At 42.0% G+C, this 20,225-nt stretch overlaps 1 protein-coding gene across 1 annotated transcript in view; it reads left to right on the top strand.

Moving 5' to 3' along the window:
• The window catches only part of LOC126353943 (chromodomain-helicase-DNA-binding protein Mi-2 homolog), a 357,465-nt gene that overhangs the window by 83,793 nt on the left and 253,447 nt on the right, over nucleotides 1-20,225 (top strand). The gene's annotated exons all lie outside the window — the stretch shown is intronic.

The raw sequence follows: 20,225 nt of genomic DNA, 5'->3' as shown, positions 1-20,225 counted from the left end.
AACGAATATCGTAAGTGGGACCGTTTTACTTGTTGTGTACTTGGAAAATTGAAAGAAAGTACACAATGTAACATATTCGAAAGTGCGTAAAACGTACATGCGAACAACGTATGAAAATAGGTTTTTACTCTCGTTTTATGGAAAATTTTAATTTTCTTAAGACCAGCTGGAATTACACGGAACCTCGAAATACGGGAGCTCTATGGTATTTAGCAGCAAAGGGTGATTATTTTTTATATTCTGCAGGACCTCACTTATTCATAACAATCATAAATTTTCTTTCATGGTCGTAAATTCTATGCTTGGTAGTACACCAAACTGCAGTGATTGTCGCTTGTGAAACAATATAACATTGAAAATCGGCACGGAACGCGAAACACACGTCGTGTGCAGTAAAACTTCGTGGAACTGCGTTATTTCCCTGTGTAATTATTACAGTGTTCCACAAAGAACCCACAATCAACTCAATTAAAACGATTTCAATATTAATTAACGTTTGCAATTATATGCTGACAGTGCAGCGTGCAGCTATTATTTTACAGTACGTCTGTTCGGCACGCGATGTCCTATGTAATGTCGCCACTCATTTCGTTTCAGTCCGCAGCTCGTCGTCGTGCGGTAGCATACTCGCTTCCCGCGCCCAGGTTCCCGGGTTCGATTCCCGGCGGGGTCAGGGATTTTCTCTGCCTCGTGATGACTGGGTGTTGTGTGATGTCCTTAGGTTAGTTAGGTTTAAGTAGTTCTAAGTTCTAGGGGACTGATGACCATAGATGTTAAGTCCCATAGTGCTCAGAGCCATTTTCACCATTTAAGCCATTTCATTTCAGAAACACTTAACGATACAGGGAAACAGCTTGTATTTAACTGTTGGGTTCATATTTGTACTTTTATCTACCGAGCAAATAGTCATTTTGAAAGTAAACATGCCCTGATTCAATGGAATAAGTTACCTCATGAAACTAAGCCTTCCTTTTTCGCCTGTGGACCACAATGTTAGAGTTCTTGCCGTGCTGCTGTCGTATGGTGCTCCTGGTGTTCTTGGTGAAGTCCAGAAGCTATTACGTCACTACCTTGAGCTTTCCTGTTAGCCCACTGCTCTTTCATTTTCCTGCTGAACTCTGCCTTGTGACTCTCAGACCACTTCCTGGTCTCATTGCGGTTATCATCAGGGTTGTTCGGAAGGGTCTGGTTTCAACAGCTAAATGGTGGTCGTCCCTGTTAGGTATCAAGTCTTGCCTGATATGAACTTCTGTAAGGTCTTCCTCTGTTTCAATGCTACAAAAATGCAATACCTTTACCGTTTTTATTATTACTACGTGTCGGTCTTAGAAGAGAATAATTGTTTTGGATGTTACTTTCACTCTATGCTTTTATTATTATTATTATTATTATTATTATTACTACTACTACTATTATTTCTTTCCTTTCTCAGACGTTATGTCTGGTTAAAAATGGAAAGTGACGCGGACCTTGATCAAACGTGATTTCCTTTTAACTGTACGGTATATGTTACATTGCATTTAGGAATTTTCGGGTAATTGAACATGTATCAATAATTACAGATTTCTGTAGTTGTATATACAGGGTTTTGCAAAAAGGTAAGGCCAAACTTTCAGGAAACATTCTTCACACAAAAATAAAGAAAAGATGTTATGTGGACATGTGTCGGGAAACGCTTAATTTCCATGTTAGAGCTCATTTTAGTTTCGTCCACCTACGCTCAATGGAGCACGTTATCATGATTTCATACTCATACTCTACCTGTGCTGCTAGAACATGTGCCTTTAAAAGTACGTCACAACATGTGGTTCATGCACGATGGAGCTCCTGCACATTTCAGTCGAAGTGTTCGTACGCTTCTCAACAACAACAGATTCGGTGACCGATGGATTGGCAGAGCCGGACCAATTCCATGGCCTCCACGCTCTCCTGACCTCAACCCTCTTGACTTTCATTTATGTGGGCATTTGAAAGCTCTTGTCTACGCAACCCCGGTACCAAATGTAGAGACTCATGGTGCTCGTATTGTGGACGGCTGTGATACAATACGCAATTCTCCAGGGGAGGGATTCCATGTGACGGAGGGTGGATGCATGTATCCTCTCTAAAGGAGGACATTTGGACATTTCCTGTAACAAAGTGTTTGAAGTCACGCTGGTACGTTCTGTTGCTGTGTCTTTCCATTTCATGATTAATGTGATTTGAAGACAAGTAATAAAATGAGCTCTAACATGGAAAATAAGCGTCTCCGGACACATGTCCGCATAACGTCTTTTCTTTCTTTGTGTGTGAGGAATGTTTCCTGAAAGTTTGGCCGTACCTTTTTGTAACACCCTGTATACGTTTGGATGTAGCTGTATTGCGTCGATGTACTGGTGGATATTGTGTGGTATGACTCCTGTAGTTGATAGTATAATTGATATAATGTCAACTTTATCCTGATGCCACATGTCTTTGACTTCCTCAGCCAGTTGGAAGTATTTTTCAATTTTTTCTTCTGTTATCTTCTGTATATTTGTTGTATTGGGTATGAATATTTCGATTAGTTGTGTTACTTTCTTCTTTTTATTGGTGAGTATGATGTCAGGTTCGTTATGTGGTGTTGTTTTATCCGTTGTAATGGTTCTGTTCCAGTATAATTTGTATTCATCATTCTCCAGTACATTTTGTGATGCATACTTGTATGTGGGAACGTGTTGTTGTATTAGTTTACGTTGTATGGCAAGTTGTTGTTTTATTTTTGCTACATTGTCATGTCTTCTGTGGTATTCTGTATTTGCTAGTATTGTACATCCGCTTGTGATGCGGTCTACGATTTCTACTTGTTGTTTGCAAAGTCTGCATTTATCTGTTGTGGTATTGAGATCTTTAATAATATGCTTGCTGTAATATCTGGTGTTTATTGTTTGATCCTGTACTGCAATCATGAATCCTTCCGTCTCGCTGTATATATTTCCTTTTCTTAGCCATGTGTTGGATGCGTCTCGATCGATGTGTGGCTGTGTTAGATGATACGGGTGCTTGCCATGTAGTGTTTTCTTTATCCAATTTACTTTCTGCGTATCTGTTGATGTTATGTGATCTAAAAGGTTGTAGAAGTGGTTATGAAACTACAATGGTGTAGCCGACGTATTTATATGAGTGATTGCTTTGTGTATTTTGCTAGTTTCTGCTCGTTCTAGAGAGAATTTTCTTAAATTGTCTACCTGTCCATAATGTAGGTTTTTTATGTCGATAAATCCCCTTCCTTCCTCCTTCGTTTCTGCTTAATGTGAATCTTTCTGTACGTATGTGGTGTATTCTATATTTGTGGCATTGTGATCGTGTAAGTGTATTGAGTGCTTCAAGGTCTGTGTTACTCCATTTCACTACTACAAATGAATAGGTCAATATTGGTATAGCATAAGTATTTATAGCTTTCGTCTCGTTTCTTGCTGTCAATTCTGTTTTCAGTATTTTTGTTATTCTTTGTCTATATTTTTATTTTAGTTCTTCTTTAATATTTGTATCATCTATTCCTATTTTTTGCCTGTACCCTAGATATTTATCGGCATCTGTTTTTTTTCCATCGCTTCTATGCAGTCGCTGTGGTTATCCAATATGTAATCTGCTTGTTTAGTGTGTTTTCCCTTGACTATGCTGTTTTTTACATTTGTCTGTCCCAAAAGCCATATTTATATCATTGCTGAATACTTCTGTTATCTTTAGTAATTGGTTGAGTTGTTGATTTGTTGCTGCCAGTAGTTTTAGATCATCCATGTATAGTAAATGTGTGAGTTTGTGTTGGTATGTTCCAGTAATATTATATCCATAATTTGTATTGTTTAGCATGTTGGATAGTGGGTTCAGAGCAAGGTAGAACGAGAAAGGACTTAATGAGTCTCCTTGGTATATTTCACGCTTAATCTGTATTGGCTGTGATGTGATATTATTTGAATTTGTTTGGATATTAAGTTTGGTTTTCCAATTTTTCATTACTATGTTTAGGAACTGTATCAATTTAGGATCTACTTTGTATATTTCCAATATTTGTAATAACCATGAGTGGAGTACACTATCAATAGCTTTATGGCAATCAATGTATGTGTAGTGTAGCGACCTTTGTTTAGTTTTTCTTGATATGTCACTTCTGCATCTTTTATCAGTTGCTCTTTACATCCTCGTGCTCCTTTGCAACAGCCTTTTTGTTCTTCATTTATAATTTTGTTCTGTGTTATTTGTGTCATTAATTTCTATGTAATGACTTAAGTTAATATTTTGTATATTGTTGGTAGGCATGCTATGGGGCGATATTTTGCTGGGTTTGCTGTGTCTGCTTGATCTTTAGGTTTCAGATAAGTTATTCCATGTGTAAGTGTATCAGGGAATGTGTATGGGTCTGCAATGGAACTGTTAAATAATTTAGTTAGGTGTGAATGTTGAAGTGAACTTCTTTAGCCAGAAATTTCCTATTTTATCTTTTCCAGGGGCTTTCCAATTGTGTGTAGAATTAATTGTTCTGGTGACTTCATGTTTCAAAATTATTACTTCAGGCATTTGTGGTATCATCTTGTATGTGTCTGTTTCTGCTTGTATCCACCGAGCATGTCTGTTATGTTGTACTGGGTTCGACAATATGTTGCTCCAGAAGTGTTCCATGTCTGTTATGTTGATGGATTGTCTATTTTAATGTGTGTGTTATAAATTGTCTGGTAAAATGTCTTTTGGTTTGTGTTGAATGTTTGGTTTTGTTTCCTTCTATTTTCACTTTTTTGTATCTTCTAAGTCGTTTGGCCAATGCTTGTAATTTCTGCTTCTTTTCATCTAATTGCTCTATCGCTTCTTGTTGTGAGATTTTTCCCAACCTTTTCGTTTTTGTCCGATATTTCATTTCTTATAAATTGTGTTAGCTGTCCGATGTCTTTCCTCAGTTTTTCTATTCTGATCTGTAGCCTGTGTTGCCATGCTGGTTTTGTGGGTTGCTTCTGTGTTGGTTGGTTCTGATCTGTAGCCTGTGTGTATATTTAGTGTAGTGGGTGCTCCTATATAACCAGTAGTTGTAACTCTTCCATAGTTGTATTTTCATTTATTTTGTTGTGTATGATTGTGTTGATAGTTGTTGTTGTTGTTTCGACTTGTGGGTTATTTGGTGGTCTATGCAAGAATGGTCTAATGTCTGTGTTTTTGTCTTTGTGTTCTATATATGTCAGCTGAAATTTTTCTTCTATATCTAACATGTGTGTCACTTCTATTTGTGCTTGTTCTGGTGGCTGTATAAGATTTCGTTTACCTCTGATTAATTGATGTGTGTTGTTCTTGGTTTGTTGGCTCTGGGATGTTTGAGTCCATTACTGTATTTTCTTCTTCTTCTTCTTCTTCTGACTGTACATTATTTTGTTACAGTATTTGTTGTACTTGTTGTTTGATGTTTTCTAATTCTGACTGAAGTATCCTGTTATTTTTGATTATTACACGGATCTGATCACCTAGTCGTTGTTCTGTTAAAAATTTTAATTCTAGGTATCTGGTAATAAATGTTGTGTATACTTGTGATCTGCATCCAGTTGTGTTGGTTCCTAAGTTTGTTGCTTGGTAATAACAGAACATGAGGTGTCGGCTAACTTAATCTGACCATCTCATCCTCTGTCTGTTTTCCTTCTACGGTGGTTGCAGGAAGCATATCCTGCAAAACACCTCTATTTGGATTTAAATCATTTTCCGTGTGGCTAGCAGTGTCGTTACCATTGTGGACGGGCATAGGGTTCAAGCCTCGTCCTCGACCATGACAGCGCTTGTCCAAGGCTTCATTAGTTTTTTCCTGAACCAACTAATCACACTAAAAGGGAGGTTAGCCTTATTAGTGGTTTTTTCTTTTCGTCGCCTTTTACGACTGGCAGAACATACCGGAATCCTATTTCCTTTACCGGGCGTCCACGGGGTTTATTATTATTATTATTATTATTATTATTATTATTATTATTGCCATTACCATTATTATGCCTCAGTTCAAGTTGACATCAGCGATGTGAGGTATTCAGTGCTACTCTTAGTAAAAACTGTGGAAGAAACCTGAAATTAATTACTGCCGAAGCGACAGTCTCGAAGCCCTCGTTCATCAGTTGCGAAACTGTTAATGGTTGCTCAAAAAACTAAAATAATTATTTACTTTCACTTCAGAACTTTGAGACTGCTTGAATGCAATGTAGTTCGTAAATGAAACGTGAATGTCCGTCTGGCAGCGTAGGAAATTCACAGAAAATCATTCAAGAGTTCACAAATTCCTCGATGTATTGACCTTGTCTGTAGATTCGTCAAGGAGCATCTAAAATTCATTGTCCGAAAGCTCTATGGGAACAATCGTTGTCCACAATTTTATGCAAGTCACTTTAAAAAAAAAGCATTACTCAACTTTTGCGTAAAATAGCGTATTTCCATAATTATTACATCTGTTTGCAGTGAGAATACTGAGTCTGCCATCATTAAAGTCTTGCAATTGCAAATTAGACAGATTCTAATGGCTGCCACAACCAACTCTAGGAACGTCCTTTACCCTCCACGTCTGACTAGGGACAACTCTAAAACAACTGTTGCACTTACTTAGTATAAAATGCTGCACACCATACAGACGCATAACAGTTAAGGAATTTTCGTTGCGCGCTCTGAGTCGATTTACAGTCAACATAACATCGCTCAAGGATTCCGCTGAGTAATGTAAATTGCCACTGTCTCGAGCTCTCGACTCGTAAAATCGCAGTAATTGCCTTTCAGCCTATATGAATAAAAATAAATTGCCTCATGTATAAAATATGATCAGCTGAGAACGGCCCAATCGACTTGGCTGACTTTTTTGTTTTCGTAATTGTCAGGACAAGAATTTTTGGAAAACCCACCTCCAAAGTCGAAAATTTGGATAGTATTTTTGTACGAAAATCTCAATGAAAGAAATGTGACCGTTGGTTTGACAGTTGTGCCGTTAGATGTTTTCATAACAACAAAACCGCATTGAATATTGATATTTTGCGACGAAGAATACAATTGAAAGCGACATTTCTCTGTCTGTCGGTGTTGATCACATCTTTGCCTGTGATACAAGTATTAAATTGATGTCAGTTCGTGTTATTAGGTGTGTTGCAAACTGCTACATGATCGTCAACGAGACTGACGAAGAGCGTAGACAGCTTTTCGAGGCAAATCGAATAAGAATTACACAATAAACACTTTCTGTTAAACGGACTGCAAGAAAGAACACTCTAAGCTGTTCTGTGAAAATTTGCGACTTTGTTTTCCTTTTCGCAGTCATTTTTAACATAAAATAGAAAAGTTGTGTTTATGGCTAACTTTAGAATCCTCCCTGTTCGTAGATCAAAACCATGCGAGATACCATCATTAAAGATACTGTTCTCACAGGTCCAGAAACCGGAAAGGTCTCGCTCTCACCCGTCCACTAATGATTCCAACCGATTTACCCATTCATTTTGACTTCTATTCCCAACTGTTTACAGGTATAATGAATAAGGTCAGAGAGAGGAGAGAGGAAGGAGGAGGAGATTGACAGAGGAGGAAGAAATGGATATAAAGAAGGGGACGGAGGATATGAACAGAGAGATGAGGGAAGAAGACACGGATAGTGAGTGTGGGATGAGAGACGTACAAAGAGCGAGGGAAAGATGATGGACAGAAAAGGACAAGAGAAGATGGACAAAGGGAAAGAGGAGCAGGAGAGGGTAGAGAGAGGTGGGAAGTAGATTAGCACGTTTATACAACTCCCGTACACATGTTGTAACTGCGAATCATTGCTAGATTCGCTAGTACCAGATATACACAAATCCATATAAGGACGTATTACATGCCTTATTCGTTACTATGAAGATCTTATAGGACAGTCTATGGGAGTCCGTTCTGTACATGTTGCCGTGAAAGCTAGTATTCTTCTTCTAATGGTGTCGTTGAGATTTTCTTAATTTTGATGGAGTTTACGAATAGTTTTGTACCATAGTACCCCATCTGGCAATGTCATTGGTCCTTCTATCTCTCTCAGGAATTTGCTTTGTTATAATTAGAAGGCTCTTATTCGGGTCGTCTTAACCAGGGATATGCACTCTACTACATAGAAGACTGACGGTCTAGTAACTGTGTTTTTGTCTCTGTTTTGTATTAACCGATATATGTTTTGAGGCGTACATTTTTCTGCAAGCATAGTATGCTCCATCTGATTCTCCTATGTTCGAGAGCTAAGTTTCACTAACATTGATTCTCTAAGGTACTTCATAGTTTTAACTCTCTTGATATTCGTGGTAGTGCTGACTCTATTCCATCTGGAGCATTTTTAATATTCGCAATGAATTCGGTCATTCCGAAGTTGATCAGTGGAACTGTGCTCTGTGCTAGAAACGCAGTGCTTAGAGTTACAAAAACCTCTTGCGTGTCATGAAACTTCCTGGCAGATTAAAACTGTGCCGGATCGAGAGTAGAACTCGGGTCCTTTGCCTTTCGCGGGCAAGTGCTCTACCAACTGAGCTACCCAAGCACGACTCACGACGCGTCTCCGCCTGCCGGTAGGAGACGAGGTACTGACAGAATTGAAGCTGTGGGGACGCGTCGTCAGTTGTGCTTGAGTAGCTCAGTTGGTGATGTCCACAGTAGTTAAGTCCCATAGTGCTCAGAGCCATTTGAACTATCTGCAGCCATTCATGGACTTCCCAAATAATAATGGCATATTTATGGACGACAGTAGACAACGTCACCGGGCCACAGTGATTCGCGACTGCCTTAAAGATAATTCTGGACAATTCGAGCGAATGTTTTGGCCACCCAGATCGCCGGACATAAATCTCATCAATATTTTTGTGACAAAATCCTTCACCGACAGCTTTACGCAATTGTGGAGGCACCATGGCTCAATTTTATTGCGGGATGCTTCCATGCCGGGCAAAACGAGATCAGACACGGTATTAGGAAGTATGCTATGATTTCAGCACCCTCGGTGTACTCTCACAGCGCTTGTCACAAAACACCTTACACCTCTAAAGCCGTCATCTCACTGGGCATGAAAGAGCACATGGGTGAGGAGCGGGTGACGTCACAGTGTGGAATCCCACGTTCCACTACACTGCAGAGCGTGAAATAATGCATCTGGCATGTCAGATGTGTGTCTCGTGGATGGAGAACGTGGCCAATGAGATGAGACATCAGTTTACGTCGTAAGCAGAACATGGCAGCATCCATATTGTATAGCTTTAAACAACGTATTTCGTGGTTCTTCTTTCTCGGAGAGTACGTGGTACGAATATTGAATATTTCAAAGCATCAGAAAAGTGAAGATCTCTCGAAAACGAGTCATTTTATCTAAGATTTGTGAAAATAAAATTACAGGAAACTACATACCGGTAAGCAAAGTCTTCCTGTAATCGATGTTTTTAGAGTTAAAACTTGGGTGCTACGAAAAATATCGTTTCAGTACCACGGCTTATTGACCATCTATCATCGTGTGTTTTTGGTACAATTTGCAAATTAAGTAACAAAGGCATTTGTAGATACAGTCTTCAGACTTTGAATATCACGTACGGAAGGAGGGTTACTGTGTCGAAGCTGTAGCGTAAATGATAGCGTTGTGGGTTCTCGAGTTCTGATGAGAAGGGCGACAGGTTCGCGTACAACCACCTTCATAATTATTTTTTCCTTTTTTTCCCTATAAGGTTCTGGGTGTTCCTTATTCATTTAACAGAAGTATTACCTGAAAAGTTAATATTATATAAGGCAATGTCCTTACCGATTGGCTCATCACCGCCTAGTTAGGATAACAATCTGTAATGTTCATCTATTCCCAGACGGATCTTTCCATTATCACGAGCTGCTAGTGGAACAGCTACCTCGCCCCCCTTCCTGTTACAGGGAGACTGAAACGCCCATAATCATCTGTGGGGCGGCGAAACTGACTCACAGAGGCTGGTAGTAGAACACCACCTTTCAGAACTGAACGTCTTCATACTCAACACTGGAGGTGCAACACATTTCAGTGCGGCCCACGAAATACACACATTCTGGAGTCGAGTATCTTACCCCCTGATCCAGCGCCGCATCCATGGCGATCTTGTTGACAGCGACCATTTTCCTATCGTGCTCTCTCTCTCTCTCTCTCTCTCTCTCTCTCTCTCTCTCTCTCTCTCTCTCTCTCTCTCTCTCTCTCTCTCTCCCCACTCAGACATCTGGAGCATGCTCCACGTTGGTCGCTTCTGAAAGATGACTGCCAGGCTTTCTCCTCTACAGCCACTTTCACAGCCAGTTGGACGACGGATATCGACAAAATGGTACAGGATCCTGTTGATACTATTACTCATGCTGCTGCAGCAGCGATACCCTACCCCTTCGGCTCGTTTCCACGACTGCCGGTGCCGAGTGAGACTCTAAGAACTATGGGACAGAGGTCATCAGTGCCCTAGACTTAGAACTACTTAAACCTAATTAACCTAAGGACATCACACACATCCATGCCTGAGGCAAGATTCGAACCTACGACCGCAGCAGCAGCAGCAGCGCGGTTCCGGACTGAAGCGGGAGGGGCCACGCATTCCGTGACACGGCGTCTCAAACCTCGTGGCCACTCCGCGTGGCACCGCATAGTTCTGAGATTTTACAAGGCGCTGATTTTATCCAGTTTGGACTATAGATGTGCTGCCTATGGGTCGGAAGCTTGTTCGACCCTGTGTCCCACCGCTGCGGTTTAGACGACAGCAGCTTCTGGCTAACTGCACATTCACAATCTCTCAGACGCCTGCTCACCATGTCACTCAACTCTGTTCCAAAACCAATAGTTGAGACTGTGCATCGCCCAAAACTGAATAGACCATTTGGGTGGTGGTGGTGGTGGTGGTGGGTGTTCAACGTCCCGTCGACAACGAGATCATTAGAGACGGAGCGCAAGCTCGGGTTAGGGAAGGATTGGGAAGGAAATCGGCCGTGCCCTTTCAAAGGAACAATCCCGGCATTTGCCTGAAACGATTTAGGGAAATCACGGAAAACCTGAATCAGAATGGCCTGAGACGGGATTGAACCGTCGTCCTCCCGAATGCGAGTCCAGTGTGCTAACCACTGCGCCACCCCGCTCAGTTAGACCAATTGGGCTCCGGCTCGATAATCTACTGAAGAACCTCCAACAGCCTCCTTCAGCCTTTTTTCCTAGGGCTCCCCTCGACACCCCCCCCCCCCCCCCCCCCCCATGGTCTGTAGCCCGCTCTGTGATGTGGATGGACCTCTTCTGTGGCCCCAAGAGGGATGCTGATCCTACCTTTCTGAGACACGATTATTCCAATTTGGTATGCGCCTACACAGATGGATCGAAAGTCGACGACAGGGTTGTCTACGATTTTGCAAGGGGACGTAACTCTTCGCCGAATGCCTGCATTGTATGCACTGCACAGTTGTTTGCCATATCTCACGCTTTGCAGTACGTCAGATCCCTGGCCACGACGAACTTCCTGATCTGTAGCGATTCCCTGAGTTGCTTAAAAGGCATATCCCTGTACTATACCAAAGATCTTTTGGTCGCCAACATCCTTGACGTACTGGTTGACCTCTACAGCTCTGGAAAGCCAGTGACCTTCATCTGGACACCGAGCCCCATAGGCATTGCCGACCGTTTAGCCAAAGACGCAAATACAGGTCGTCTTGGTGTTGGAATACTGGGCACAGACTTGAGATTACAACTTCGACGCAATATTTTGAGGCTTTGGGAACTGGCATGGCAGGCTACTACGACCCGAAACAAGTTAAGAGTGATTAAGGGCTCCACTGAGGTGTGGCACACACCTTTCCAGGCCTCTCGGAAAAATGGCATTGTGTTGTGCCGACTACGCATAGGCTACACGGGACTCACCCAAGAGTTCTAATTTGGGAGGATCCTTCTCACTGCAGCTGCAGTAGTCTATTGGTGATAGCGCATGTTCTTGTTGAGAGCGCCCTGTTGGCCGATCTGCGGCGAGTTCTCAGTCTACCTCACTACCTCTGATGCCTACGGATGACGAGAGAGCCACAGTGACGCATTTCCAGGGAGAGAGCGGATTTTAGACTATACCTTAGTACTCCACTTTCAGTATTAAAGATAGTTGTGAGGGGAGAGCCCCCTCCTGTGGAAGATCTCCCCCAAGTGACTGTTGGTTACTTTCTTTCCCCCTCACCTTGGTGTGCCTTTAGACCCTCATGTGCACGATGCTGCCTGTGTTATATCAATTTTTTCACCTATCGTGTTAGAACTGCGGTCCCGCCCTTTTTTTTAAACTGTTTGACTTGCTTATATAGTTGGAGCAGCCAAGTCCCTAATTTTTCGATTTTTACCTTTCAAGTGTTTCCCTCTTGAAATGGAAAGGCTGATGACGCAGTAGTTTAGTCCCTTTAAGGACATCATCGACGAGTCCAGAAGCTTCTTCGATTTTCTCCGCATTTCTTCGACATTCGCTAACGTTAAAAAGATGGCTCTGAGCACTATGGGACTCAACTGCTGTGGTCATCAGTCCCCTAGAACTTAGAACTACTTAAACCTAATTAACCTAAGGACATCTCACACATCCATGCCCGAGACAGGATTCGAACCTGCGACCGTAGCAGTCGCACGGTTCCGGACTGCGCGCCTAGAACCGCGAGACCACCGCGGCCGGCCGCTAACGTTAGCTAGCTGTTATACGAGCTACCATTTTCGTGAAGAAACACTGTAGTTTGCGAGGCCAATGAGACCGACAACGGGTGCTGGAGAGCGTTGAGAGCTCAAATCACGTCACGTCACGCGAGAGGGCTCTGTCTCGTGAGATCCGCGTCCACGTCAACTCTAGCAGAGGTATACACAGTCGGCTTTTAACTCGCCCATGCTTGCCTGTTAGCCAGGCAGGTAAGTTGCCGCACGTTATCTGCACAAGGGCAGCCTGCTGTACTACTATCCGAGCCAAGCTGTGCCTAACCCAAGCAGGCTTACAGGAGACTCGCTTGTCTGCCCGTCTTCCCGCTGAGCTACGCAACATAGTTTATTCTGCAGTCTTTCACTGTACTTTTATGAGTAGGATTCGGGAGTTGATGAAAGCTTTTCCTTTTTGCCCGAATATCCAAAGTCGAGACTCAGTGAAATATGTATTCATTGTGAGTCATTGTAGTCCAGAAAATGGTAGATATTATTTGTCCTTTTCTTCCTTTTCAGCGTGTTTCCTCTGCAACTTCACCGTCTTCCGATAAGTACTGGCTGTTCTCAATTCGGTCATAAAGTCACCTCTAATACATGTATTCTGAAGAAAGCAGAACTATTTCTTAAAGTCAAGGTCCTTTCAACCTAAGAACCTGAAGTTGCCTATTATACTGCAACGGCAATTAAAGTAAGGTTTTGGAAATCTAGCTTCTGTAACCTCGACTGTTTCAGCCAAATATGACCCCTGTCATACCAATTTTAATTAATTTTTCTAGGATGAACCCGCAATGCATTCGCTGAATTCATTCTAAGTGGCCAAAATAGTTCATTTTAAATTCCCCAAATGCACTGCAGCAAACGCGAAGTTCGTTTTTCATATTATATTACTCTAACAAGTACATATCTGAAAGAAGCAGCTTCTTTGGCAACTAAGTTTTCTTCGCACTGTGTTACATAACACCAGAACATAGTTTTAAATATCTACGAAGCCATATTTGTTTCGTATTTTACACTGTATTCGTCAAATTTGAAAGGCCTATATACTGCTAAATGGCCTCAAATCTTTAGCATACATTTCCAATGACTTGTCAGCCAATAAGCCGAAGCTCTCGCTTAAAATATTTATGGAACGAGGAAACCGCTGGTCAAATTTACAAGTATGCGTACGCACTGTAGATTCCAGAATGAGTGCTCAGCAACTTTGTATACAATTTGCACCGCGAGACCTCTACCTATTAATATGAGGTTACCTCATAAACACGCAAAAACTTTTTCCCTGCCGGGCTTGAGCTCTAATTCGTGACTGGTATATGTTCCCCAATCCTTAATTTTTCCTCAGTTTCCTTTGATTTTGCTTTGTTCATTTCGCTGCCCCAACAGTTTCGACAAATGAGTGGTAGTGAAACTACATTCTCAAACATCTACCTGGCTGGTCACGTCGCAGTAATATCGCAACCTGTTGCCAAGATGCAGCTGAGTGAGCGGGTCCCGTGAAGCTTGCCAGGCTAGCGGAAACCAAAGCTGACTTGCTTTAATCACTGCTCTTCATTTCACAAGTAAACTTGTCTCCGTTGCGGCAGGTTGAGCTCCTTTATTGATTGTGGCAGTTTATCGAAAACGTGGAAACTTTGAAAAGTGTAACACAAGTACACGACGAATTCGTCGCACAGAAATAAACACCACGTATGTTTTCGCCACATTTCATCAAGGAATCGTTACTTTTGATGTGAAGGGACGTGTGCTGGTAAAAAAACTGGATACCAAGGTTTGAATACGCTAATCTGATTCTGATGGAATCAAATTGTTGTTGCGCCCGGATGAAAAAGGTTGTTGTTGTTGTTGTTGTTGTCGTCTTTGTTGTCTTCAGTCCTGAGACTGGTTTGATGCAGTTCTCCATGCTAGTCTGTCCTGTACAAGCTTCTTCATCTCCCAGTACTTACTGCAACCTACATCCTTCTGAATCTGCTTAGTGTATTCGTCTCTTGGTCTCCCTCTACGATTTTTACCCTCCAAGCTGCCCTCCATCGCTAAATATGCTATCCCTTGATGCCTCAGAACATGTCCTTCCAACCGGTCCCTTCTTCTTGTCAAGTTGTGCCACAAACTCCTCCCCAATTCTATTCAATACTTCCTCATTAGTTATTTGATCTACGCATCTAATCTTCAGCATTCTTCTGTAGCACCACATTTCGAAAGCTTCTATTCTCTTCTTGACCAAACTATTTATCGTCCATATTTCACTTCCATACATGGCTACACTCCATACAAATACTTTCAGAAACGACTTCCTGACACTTAAATCTATACTCGATGTTAACAAATTTCTCTTCTTCAGAAACGCTTTCCTTGCCATTGCCAATCTACATTTTATATCCTCTCTACTTCGACCATCATCAGTTATTTTGCTCCCCAAATAGCAAAACTCCTTTACTACTTTAAGTGTCTCATTTCCTAATCTAATTCCCTCAGCATCACCCGACTTAATTCGACTATATTTTTGTCGAGTTTTGGCAATTACAATTAGCAAAACCCGTAGTTTAACGGAATCGCGTCACATCATTTCTAGAAATGTGTGATTACTTTTTAATGAATAAAAACTCCGTATTCGAGATTCAATCGGCTGGGAGGGAGTGGGGACGGCGCAAGTGCTCCCCCCCACCCCCCACCCCACCCCACCCCACCCCACCCCACCCCACCCCTCCCTTACGGCAGACGCCTACAACAGCTGAAAGAGCAAAGACAAGGCGGGTATGTAAACTGCTGCCAGCTTCAGATCAATGTCGATGCTATTAAGTTAAACATTTTTTTCCACTGAATTTGCAGCTTCGCAGAAACTACAATTCATAAAATGCGATATCTCTGGAACATTTCTAACCAGAAACCTCTCTATAAATTTCGAACAAAAGTAGGCGGTATTTGTGTTTCTACAAATTGAAGAAAATATCAAGTGCGATTGATGGATAAAGTTATTAAGTAGTGAACAGCAGTGGCGTGTCCGAATGGAGAAGAGTTAAATGTTACGAGAAAAACTCTGAGTAACACATGTGCCAAAGAATGTCGCATATGTTGTATACTGAATGTAATCAAATACGAAACTGAATTTCTTAGTAAATATTGGGCTAATTAAAAAGATGCAATGATTCTATATGCTTAATTTGCACTATGAATGGGATTTGGCGTCCATTGCTTCACGCAGTTAGAGACATAGCGATCAAGGCAGTGAGTAGTAGTAGTAGTAGTAGTAGTTCGGTCTGCATCAGTAAAGGCGCAGTTCCAGACAGCCTTGTCTGTAGAGCAACCACAACTATGAATAATCATCTTGGGTATTAATAAACCGCTTCAGCTGTGTTTAGTCCTGTACTTTTAAATCAATAACCGTTTCATAGCACTAAAAGCCACATCTTCAGGTGAACATATAACTAAAACATTAGAGCTAAGCAGCTCGGTACTCTGTACACAACATACGTTGTCCTTCAGAACAAAAGGCGGCATGTCATTGAATAAAACAGCCGTATGCATGGGTTCCGATCGAATACGGTGCATGGCGCCGCTTCTCTGGTCTTCTGTCACTTACCTACACGAAGCTGTGGCTTTTGGTGCCACGAAAATGTTGGTGACCTACAAATAAAGGAGTAAATACAGCTGAAGCAGGTTTATTAATACCCAAGGTGAGAGGCGAAACTGACGGCGCTGTTTAAAAAGTGTTTTCTAGAACACAAAAAAGCAATTTTCCTTGACAGTTACCCCGTAAAAAGTAAAAGACCAAATGGTGAATTCTACGCAAGTCATTCCTAGGCTAATTGGTTGAAGACGAAACAAGAGGCATGGATAGGAAAAAATAATCTCGCTTCAGTAAAATGCGCCTGCCTGCTTAAATCGACTGGCAATGCGAAAACGGACGGTAGCGAATCACGAGCTATTTAAACATTTACGCAGTGCAGTAGAATTCATGCAGTTTGACTTTCATCTCTTCGTATATCGAAATAAATTTAAGTCTAGTGAAGAGACTATGGTAATCGGGGATAGATACCGTACAGACTTACAGGATTTAATTTAATCATGTCATAAGCATCAAAGCAGCATGGGATCCAATAACACGACTAAAAGCATTGTCATGAGAGAATAGTAGGTATAAACTACAAACAAATGGCTACAACTTCAGAAAAGTTGGATTGTTCATTTAAGACAGAGGAGATTCACAAATTGAGCAAGTCAGTAACGATTTCGTTCACCTGCGGTCCTTATGCAAGCGGTTATTCTGCCTGGCATTGATAGATTGCTGGTGGATGTCCTCGTGATGGATTCGTGCCAGATTCTGTTACATTGTCAAAATGACGCACTGGTTGGCTGGACCTGCCCATAATGGTTTACACGTTCTCAATTAGGGAAAGATCTAGCGACGTTTTAGGCCAAGGCAGGTATTGGCAAGCACCAGTAGAATCTCTTGTTTTGAGCGGGAGGCCATTACACTGTTGAAATGTAAAACCGGGATGACTTGCCAGGAAGGGCAACAAAACGGAGCGTAGAACATCGTACCGCTGTGCTGTAGGGATGCTACGAGAGACAACCAAAGGGATCCTGCCATAAATTGAAATTTCACCCCAAACCATCATTCCTGGTTGACCGGCCGTATGGCGGGCAATAGTCAGCTTGGTATACCACTACTGTCAAGGGCGTCTCCACACACTTGTCATAAGGGCTCTTTCGAAGCGGGACTCTTATCACCGAACACAGTTCGTTTCTATCAATGAGATTACAGGCGAAGACATGTCTGGAGACGCCTCGATCCAAGATGGGATATCAACCTGACAGTCGTCCGTCAAATGTCCTGACAGCTAGAAGCGATGCTCTGGAGTGAGAGTTCATTTCATAACAGAACAACTTTCGTTGTCCTGTGCGGTACCCTTTCAGCACTGCGGTACATCGACGGTGTTTTTACGCCCAGTTTTGTTGCCCTTCATGGCACGCTATCCTGGGCTTACGTTTCAGCAAGACAACGCCCGCCTGCACATAGCGAGAGTTTCTATTCGTACTTGTCTTCGTGGTTACCAAATCCTTCCTCGGCAAGCAAGGTCGCCGGGTCTCTCCCCCAACTGAGAAACTTCTGAGCATTATGGGCAGGGCCCTTCAACCAGCTCGCGATTTTGACTTTCTAACGCGCCAAGGGGACAGAATTTGGCACGATATCCCTCAAGAGGATATGTAGCAATTATCAATCAATGCTAAGCAGAATAACTGCTTGCATTAGGGCCAGAGGTTGACCAGTGCGCTATTGATTTGGTCAATTTGTGAAGCTCTTTCTCCTGTTCCGTAGCGGTCGCGCGGTTCGAGACTGTAGCGCCTAGAACCGCTTGGCCACTTCGGCCGGCGGATTGTTATCATTTGTTTGTACATGTACATCACATCCCATTCGGATAATTCTTCCTTGATGAGTCGTTTTCTCTGTCTTATAGTGTACTTCCTTGTCAGTTATCTGTCCCTGAAGAATATTCTGCAGCAGTTTATGTGGGTTTCCATTTCCAATTACGTAACAGTCGGTGTAGTTGTACATTGTTTACGACTTGTTTTTCTTTCTTCATTGTGCGGACAATGTCGTCGCTGGTAGTTTTATCTGTCCACGGCACTCTTAGGATCCTTCTGCACATCTCACATGCCTTAAGTCACTCGTCCGTCGTCTCGGTTGAAGTTCGGGTCTCATCTCCACAGAAAAGGATGGGGAATATGTAGAAACGCAAAAATCTTAATTTGGTTTCAATTGAGACGCGGTGGCTCTTGCACACATGATTCATTTTAAAAACAGTGCCCTGCCTTACTGAATACGGACTTAAATTTCCTGCAAGTTAAAGCACTGTCGGTAGCAGCATAACGGTCGTATAGTCTCCTTCGAGCCAAACTCTCTAATTTTATCCAACAGGATTTCGCGAAAAGAACGTCGTACTTCTCTCAAGGATTCTCATTTACCTTTCCCAAACAATAGTTACACTAACGTGTGGGATACTGCGAATATCCCCCCCCCCCCCCCCCACTCCATCCTCTCGCTACTAGAGCGAGAAATAACGCTAGTTAGTTACCTACCATCTAGATCTCTCTCACCAAAGAACCACGCTAATCAAACTGAGCGCAGCCGAGTTAATAAACTCTAATTGTCAGCCCAGCAGTGGATAAGTGGGCGAGGATAATCACATAGTATCCTTAAATACGCACAAGGGTGATTAGCTATGAAATTAAATTAAAAGGTACGATAAATTCCTGATTTTTATTAGTGCGAGTTGATGTTTTTAAAAAACTTTGTCAAATAATTCAGTAATAGTTACTCCAGATGTAAAGACAATAGTAATAAACACAAAAAAGATAAACTTAACGTGGCTTATTGTTGTTAAAGTTCATGAAGAGAAGCATGTGACAGTAAGTTCAATTCTCCAACATATTAAATTTTACCTGTCTGAAATCCGTGACTTGACAGTTGTGAATGCATTCTTGCCTAGAATGCAAGTGACGTTGTTTCGGATCTACGTCAGCTGCAGTTGTCAGGTGGAACCTAAACGTGATATTACTGTGCGTTATTAAATTCATCGTTACGGATACCGCCAGTGCTGGCCGTAAATCTCCCCATCGTTTTAGTACGAAAGTGAGGTGCGGCCTGTGTGCGCGCCGCCGCCGCCGCCGCCGCTGCTATTGCATCAGCCGCAAGTCTGCTGGCCGAAGTCTCCGCCTGGAGTGTCGTGACCGAAGAATGTCCCACCTGCTTGTGGAGCCAGAAATGTCTACAGAGAAAAAACAAGTAAAATGATGCCTACCTCAACACTTACATACCAGTGAGAAACAACACTCTACTCATAAAAAAGCTGAACATTCCACTGAAGGTTGTTACTTCATTTAACGTACTACTACTATTAAAATAGTCGCCTAAGTGGCGTCAAATTGAAAGCTTTGCACCCGGCGAACTGCCTACCCGCGGGAGGCCCTAGTCACATGACATTTTTTACTATTAAAATTCGATGCAGCTCGGTGAACACGGAAACGTTCGTATATTGACTTGGGTAAGAGTACACGTTTACATATCGTTAGCTAACCACCCTTCCTTGCTCCATTAATAACAAGTTTACGTGAAACAAAAAAAAAATAATAAAATTTAGGTAAGGTACACACACACACACACACACACACACACACACACACACACACACACACACACACACACACACACATTTATCGCCAACGGAGGTTGGAACATGATATCAGTACATGAGCATGACGTCTCAAAATATACCATTTGCACTGTAGAAAGAAACACATTTTTCTTATATGAAAGCAGGCAAAACATTTACACTAAAGAAAAAATAAACTATCACAAATAACTTCCTATTTATCAGGACCAAAGATGATGATGATGATGATGATGATGATGATGATGATGATAATTGAAAATATAAATGCAGTAAAATTCTATGCACAGACCACAGTTGCAGTTAATTTACATACGTGATTTGAGCGTGTCCGCATGCATCGTACAAAGAACGTATGATAGAAAGGAAAAAATCAGTTCATTCAGTTAAAAATGTGTACTCGTTAAATGTGAATG

The sequence above is a fragment of the Schistocerca gregaria genome, chromosome 3, assembly GCF_023897955.1.
Source record: "Schistocerca gregaria isolate iqSchGreg1 chromosome 3, iqSchGreg1.2, whole genome shotgun sequence".
NCBI classification, from domain to species: Eukaryota; Metazoa; Arthropoda; class Insecta; order Orthoptera; family Acrididae; genus Schistocerca; species Schistocerca gregaria.
This window is presented reverse-complemented; position numbering and strand designations above follow the sequence as displayed.